Raw genomic sequence first — 7,000 nt, forward strand, 5'->3', positions numbered from 1 at the left:
TTTGTTCCTGTGAACTCCCAGTACCCTTTTCTAGGATGAACTTTAGCATTCTAGATCTTAATCTGGACTCAAACTTTGCACAAATGGCCATTGTGTTAAAGACACATCTTTCTTCCCAGGAAAGTCTCATTATAAAATTACCCAAATTTAAGCATTTGCACATGTTGAACTACTCAGGACTAGATTTGGGTATCAGGCATCCATTGCCTGCAAGCTTCAGCACCTAGAGATACAGTATGATCTTCCTAAGGGCTGAGCACACTCCTGCCTGTACCACAACAGATGGGACTGGTGAGGGAGTGTCTAAGTCAGCACCATCCAGTGCCAGCATACTCCTTGCTTCTCAAAATAAGGCCTTTCAAAATCCTTCCAAGCAGGCAAAAAGCAATTCTTCATCATCAGCTGACTGTTTTCAAAACCTTACCCATTCATGTTCCAGGTTAGCATCTATTACATCAGGCAGAGGACTTACAGTTACCACTTTCCAGGCTTTGTTTACAAGAGAGGAGGGAGTTATACATGCCCAAGTTTTTATATAACATTTGGATTTTATACAAAAGTTCATAAAATTCAGTATGTTTCACATGGGAAAAAATGTGATGCTTTTAAATTGAATCATGTAGGAAAAAGAATAGTGTTTTGAATTTGCCATAATATAAAGGGTCAATATAAAACTCTGCAGTGCATCTACTTCATAGGCTAGTCACATAACCCGCTATGTCACATCTTTGTCCAAGGACACAAATGCATCTTAAAATTTAGCAGGGATATGTTAGATACAATACACACAAAATATGTTGAGAGCACTCTAGAACTACAGCAGTAGGAAAATTACATCATTAGCTTGACAAGGTGCACATGAGCTTCCTGAAGGAAGAAACCCCAAAAACCCACAGCAAGAGCAATCCTTCCTTCCTTTAAGAGTGCACTTCCCGTCTGGAGGTCTGCTTACTGTGTTCACAAATGAAGGTTCCTTTAAAAGTTGCATTCTACTTTGCTGATTACTTTTTCATTATACCTTATGCCTACACACACACACACACACACACATATATATATATATAAAATATATTACCACTTTTTTTGCTTTGAACACCAATGCCTCCCCTTTCACCAGGGACATTACACATTAAGATCCTTATCACTTAGTTTTTGCTTCCTAAAAAAAAAAAATCAGATTTTCTTAAAGAAGTCAAGTTCTACGAGTGGTGAAATGGCAAGGACAGAAAACCACACACACACAAAAAAAACAAACGGATGGCTGAAAGCACATGGAAAGATTTGTTTTATAGTCAGTTTGGTTTTCATGCGGCACTAGGTCCTAAGGTTTGCTCTTTCCATTAATTTTTATGCCATCCACACAGTGCTAGCAGACTGGCCTTACACATCCATGGTAGAAAATAAGCTAAAAGAGCTATACTTTTGAAGCTATACTTAGTTCAGACAGGAAGCAGCCAGTTAAAGGCTTGGAAAAGTAGCAAATATCCAGTTTTAAAAATGGGGCTTGAAAAGGAAGATCTGCATTGACCAACTTCCAGCTAGCAAGAGAAAAAATCCTGACTGACAGATGAAAAAGATATATTAAAATTGTGACAATTAACTGGAAGGAAGTAGCACAAAACCCAAAAGAAACATCGGAAACGTGATCAGCCACACAAAATAAGAGCAGTAAAATTGACATGCATCCTGCTTTGCACAAACAGATAAAGCTGTGGAAAATTTCATCAGCACAGGCAGTCCAGCTGTGCATCAGCAAGCACACTGCAGAGCACCTCTGCATGGAGAGCACCCCATCTGACAGCAAACCACTGGGCATCATCCAAGGACAACACTCATGGCAGCTGGGAAACAAAACAGGCCTGATCCTGCAGCAGCCCTTAGCTAAAAGTAAAACTAAACTCATCTCCCTCATCATCCAACATAGGAGTTGCACATTCAAGTCTGAAACTTGGATAATTGCAGGCTTTATTTTTTTCTCTTTACTCCACACTTGCTGTGCTGGATTAAATGGTGAAAAATGGTACTGATTCTCATGGATGCTCCGTACTGAGTTTAATTATGTCATAATAACACTTTAATGACACATGATCACATATTCAGGAGAAGCTCTGAATGGTTCCTTACTGCTGCTCCATCTCCCCAGCCAAAGGGAATTAGCAACAGGGATTACCTCCCGCTGAGTGACCCCGCTGCAGTCACCCAGGCCTCTGGGAGTGACACAGATAGGGGAAAAACCCATCACCATTTCAGAGAAACACCAAGTTCAATAGCGATTATATTCATAACCAGTGATTTCCAAGAGGACTAACCCATATTTTAGCCATCCATAGCAACACACAACACCAAAACTGAAAATGGGGTTGCCTTACTCTCAGCCTTTTAAACAGTTTCAGAATAATTCATAGAATCATAGAATAGAATCATAGAACGGTTTGGGTTGGAAGGGACCTTAAAGATCATCTAGTTCCAACCCCCCTGCCACAGGCAGTGATACCTTCCACTAGACCAGGTTGCTCAAAGCCCCATCCAACCTGGCCTTCAACACTGCCAGGGAGGGGGCATCCACAACTTCTCTGGGCAGCAGAACTTCTCCTGTGACTTTCCAGTACTAGCAAGTAATTTACCTGCAACTTTTGGGACAGAGCTTTTGACAGATGGCAGAGGGGTAACTACTGCTTCCTTGACCTGCTGACAGCTGGAGATCCACTCCTCATCCAACAGTCCAGGAAAGTTCTTCATTGAGAAGGCTGCAGGGGTGGCACCATTGGACATTAGGTAAACTGACAAATTTACACCTAAACGCTGAAGCTAAAGGGCAGTGTACATACAATGCCATTTATTCAGCAAGAGAGTGACAGGATAAAGCGGGCCCTTCTGTACTTCTGCCCGAGATGTCTAGGTGCTGTGACACAACTTGATAGTTAGATGTAAACAGTCATCTGGAAGTCACACTTCATCTTAAGAACCAGCATTCCATCCCTATTAATATTAAGCAGTTGCATCTCCTGGGTTTTTGAAGGTTTTCATTTCAAGTGGTCAAACCAGAGCAACTAGAGAAAGTCACTCTTGCTGTATACTGCTGGGACTGAGCTGATTCAGGCGGTGGGCTTCCCAGGCCGTAACCTCCCCTGTCAGCAGATGGGCTTTTGCTGCCTTAAGCTTCCAGCTTTACGCATGATACAAACATTGCTGATCCACCACAATTAGAATTTGTCCTATTTTTGAGAGTTTCACAGTTTCTAGTTGTTCTTCATTCTGATGAGCTTCAAGCCATTTTCACCCCTTCTGTATCTTTTCTTTCACTCTTTGTCTATTTTGAGACAATAACAGCAGGAAATGTCTCATTACATACATGCTCCGCATTTTGTGCAACAGGTTCTCAGGCTCTAATGAGGTTAAGTGAAAAACACAGTATTTTCTATGGGAAGTTAGAAGTTTGCCAAAATCCCTTAAGCTGGTCATGAGAAGATGTATGTTGCACTTCAGTCAAACAAATCAGTCACTTAGGTTTAAAAATCTGAACCAAAGAATTTTTCTCACAACAGTTCACTGATAATCCCACCTGAACTACCAGAGCAAATTAGTCAAGTGCCTTGTAAGGACCAGAGTCCCATGCCAAAGTGCTTCCCAAGATGCACTGTAATCTCCCCATGTAAAAGTCATAGTGCAGAAAAAGGAATATTCAAAGAGCAGAATATCTCCCACTGGAGTAAAGAAGACTGGGGAATCCTGCTGTTTTTACCGAGCATTCATACAGTCTACCCTGACGATCTGTCATGGTTTTAGCATTGCTTTTTATTTTGGCAAGAACAAAAAAAGACATTGTACAGGGGAGAAACAGAAAAACTTAGAGAGCCTGTTTTTGGTGGTGCAGATGCTGGTTCCCAAACACCGTCAGGCGCATGTGGCAATGCTCCCTCAGCAGTGTATGTAAAACTTCTTTGGCTACTGCCAAATTCTGTGGACACCTGACACTTTGACATTTCTATCCTGCTGTCACCTTAAGTAAAGTGGTGTGTAGGGATGAATGTAGGGAATTGGTACACAAACCCTTTTTCCTAAGGAAAACAAATGAAAACCCTCGCTTGTCAAGACCTTCTCAAGCTTTCTTCCCCAGCCTGGTTCAAGATCAGCCACTTCTGCAGAGTGCCCATTCTCAAGGGGATGAGTTCATCTCTCAGTTCACTGGTTGTAGAAATTTTGGTTCAAAGTTTTCAAAGTTGAAATCCAGCCCATTCAGGTATCTGCTGAATTGCAGCACAAGGAACTCTGATTCAGAAGTTGCAGTCTCCAGTTCCCCAAACTGTTATGCCATGGCATCTGGGCAGTTTATACTGAAAAATACTAGGTACAGAAACCATACACACCCTAAGCAGCCTCTCATTACTACATCAAAACCAGTTTCCACTGCATCTGTATTTTCCATGTCAAAACACACACCAGTTCCTCCTGAACACATTTCTGCCTTATTCTTCTTATTAGTACTTACTAGAACTCAGGGGACTGTACAAGCCTTTAAGGAACACTTTATTTTTGCTGCGCCTACTCCTGAGTTTTACCATTCCACCCACAGTCATTAAATTCTTGCTGTGCACAGGACATTGTACAGCATTAGCTGCCCACTGTTTACTCAAGTAGCTGTGATAAAAAACACAGTCATTCTATGTCACACTACATTAGACTCCGGTTAAAAGAGCTCAAAATTTTAAAAAACATGTTCCCGTAGCCAAGTTCAAAATGCACCAGCTTAATGCCACTGGCTGAAGTTTTGATGGAAGTGATGCCTGTAACAGCCAAGACTAGAAAGAGCACGGCAGGCTTCTCACATGTTTACCTGAAGCATTCGATAGCCCCCGTTTACAGACTATTTCCATTGCTTGCTCTGAATGGTGAGTGTTTCAGCAGCTGTGTATCTTTGACACACAAAAAAAAAAGTTGACAAAGAGCCAGAAAAAGTCAAAACAGCACAACACCTTGCAGAGAGTCCAGACAGAAAGCTTCAAGCTGTCTTTGACCTCTTCCATGCCACTACAACTGCACTTTTTTAGGTTCAAAATACAGTTTCTATTTAAACAGACAACTGAGGAGAAAAACATCCACATAACATAGCTGGTAAATACTTCTATCTGAAGCCCAAAGGGAGTCCAGTTCTGGGGATGGGGCACTGTGGTCTTTATAAAACAGAGGGTATAACAGTGAGCAATGCTAGTTTGCAAGTGTTTCATAGGAAAACGGTAACACAGTGGAAAGCGTTAACCAAAACACCCTCCCTAGCAGAAGTGAAATCACTTATTTCATCAGACCCAGTACACAGCTGTGCCTCCAAGTGCAAACACTACCCTGAAGTGCTCTTAACCTGAGCAGTGCCTGGAAGCACAGACAGCAAACTGCACCTATCATTGCATATGAAGGCGATAACCCCACTGAAACAACTGGCTAGTGAAGGCTGGACACCAGTTAGGTCTGTCCTCTGCTCCAAACCCAACGCAGGGCTGCGAGAGCAGAGAGGCAAGCAACAAGCACCAGTAGTCAACTTCCGTAGGAAAAGTATGTGCCTTCATTTCACAGCTGTTTTCGAGCCCAGCCCAGCCCACTGCTGCCAGGGGAGCCTGGACCATGGCAGCAGCATCCAGCAGCTGCCCCCACCACCGAGAAGGGCTGGGGGTACAGCTCAGAGCACCCCACCTTCTGCTCCCTCCTACCAGCACACAGCCAGCACCCCACTAAGAGCCACCCGCTCCTCCACCGGCAGCCAGGAAAGCCCTGCTTAGAAGGAAAAGGGGGAGAAAAAGGATTTATTGGTAAGAAAAAGGAGCAGGGTGATGCAAGGATGCGCCCTCAAAGGGGCTGCGAGGTCTGCAGGAGTGGGTGGGTGCACGGATGGATAGGTGGTAGATGGATGAGTAGGTAGGTAGGTAGGTAAACAGAGGGACCCTCCCCTACCTGCCGCGGTGCTCGCTCTCCCCTCGCCGCCGCCGCGCTCCAACCACCGCCCGCGGCCGCGGGGCGGATTTATAGCCCGCGCCCCGCCCGCCGGGGGCGCTGCCCAGCGCCGCCACCGCCGGCAGCGCGGGGCGGGCCGCTAGCCTCCGCCCGCCCGGCCCCGCGCCCCGGGGCTCCGCCCGCCCGGCCCCGCGCCCCGCCGCTCCCCGTCACAGCCCGCCGTCACAGCGGCAGCTGCACCCCGGGTGCCCGGTGCGCACAGGGGTCCCCAAATACCAGCGGGGAATGCCGGCGCACACCCGCAAGCCCGGGACCCCCTTCGTGCAGGTCGCGCAGCCCGGCCCGGGGGGAGGCTCATCTCTGACACTCCCACCCCGGGCAAGCTTTGGGAGCAGTGGGCGGCTGAGCCCTGCCGCCCCGCTTCCCGGGGCGGTACCGTGCCGGGGACATGGGGTGTCACACGGTTCGGTGGGGAGAGGCGAGTGCGTGCGAGGGGTTTGCCCGAGGACTGAAACAGCAAAGCACTGCGACAGCGGGGTCCCGGCACAGGTGGTCAAAATCATGCGGACCTATGTACTCCTACATAAAAAAAAAAAAAATCTATTTACCAGATCCTGAATTGCAAAATCTGATGATTATACATTAACGTGACCGCTGGGAGGGAACTCCATTTGCGGTAGAAGGAAAATAATGCTGTCACACATTTCTGACGGAGTTCAGAGGGTGCAGCGGGTGCTACGAGGGCCACGTGAGTTTCCCAGCGAACGGCTCTTTGGCAAGAAGCGCAGCGAATCGTTTATTCCAAAAAAGAGGCCCTGGCCTGCTGAGTAACGACTTATCTCTGTATACACAGTTCTGCGTGCGTATAACCCACCCACTAAGGGGTGGGTGAAGCTGTGACAGCCTGAGCTGCTGTTTCTGTGGCTTTTCTGTAAAGCACACTTACTACATGTGTGTGATTTCGCTTAACTTTACTTTTATGGCCGGTTACTGTGACCCAAACGGATTAAATCCACAGCATGTTATCATTCTCCCTCATGCAATGGCCTGAAGAGGA

General features: G+C 46.1%; 1 protein-coding gene across 2 annotated transcripts in view; it reads right to left on the reverse strand.

Moving 5' to 3' along the window:
• The window catches only part of NDRG1 (N-myc downstream regulated 1), a 46,515-nt gene extending 40,542 nt beyond the window's left edge, over nt 1–5,973 (reverse strand). The window contains exon 1 of one of the 2 annotated variants that reach the window (XM_068395971.1): nt 5,944–5,973. The gene's annotated coding sequence lies outside the window, so the exon portion shown is untranslated. The remainder of the gene's footprint in view (nt 1–5,943) is intronic. The other variant, XM_068395972.1, reaches the window with a different exon arrangement.
• Between the last annotated feature and the right edge of the window lie 1,027 nt (nt 5,974–7,000).

This window comes from Nyctibius grandis, chromosome 3 (genome assembly GCF_013368605.1).
Source record: "Nyctibius grandis isolate bNycGra1 chromosome 3, bNycGra1.pri, whole genome shotgun sequence".
Classification (NCBI taxonomy): Eukaryota; Metazoa; Chordata; class Aves; order Nyctibiiformes; family Nyctibiidae; genus Nyctibius; species Nyctibius grandis.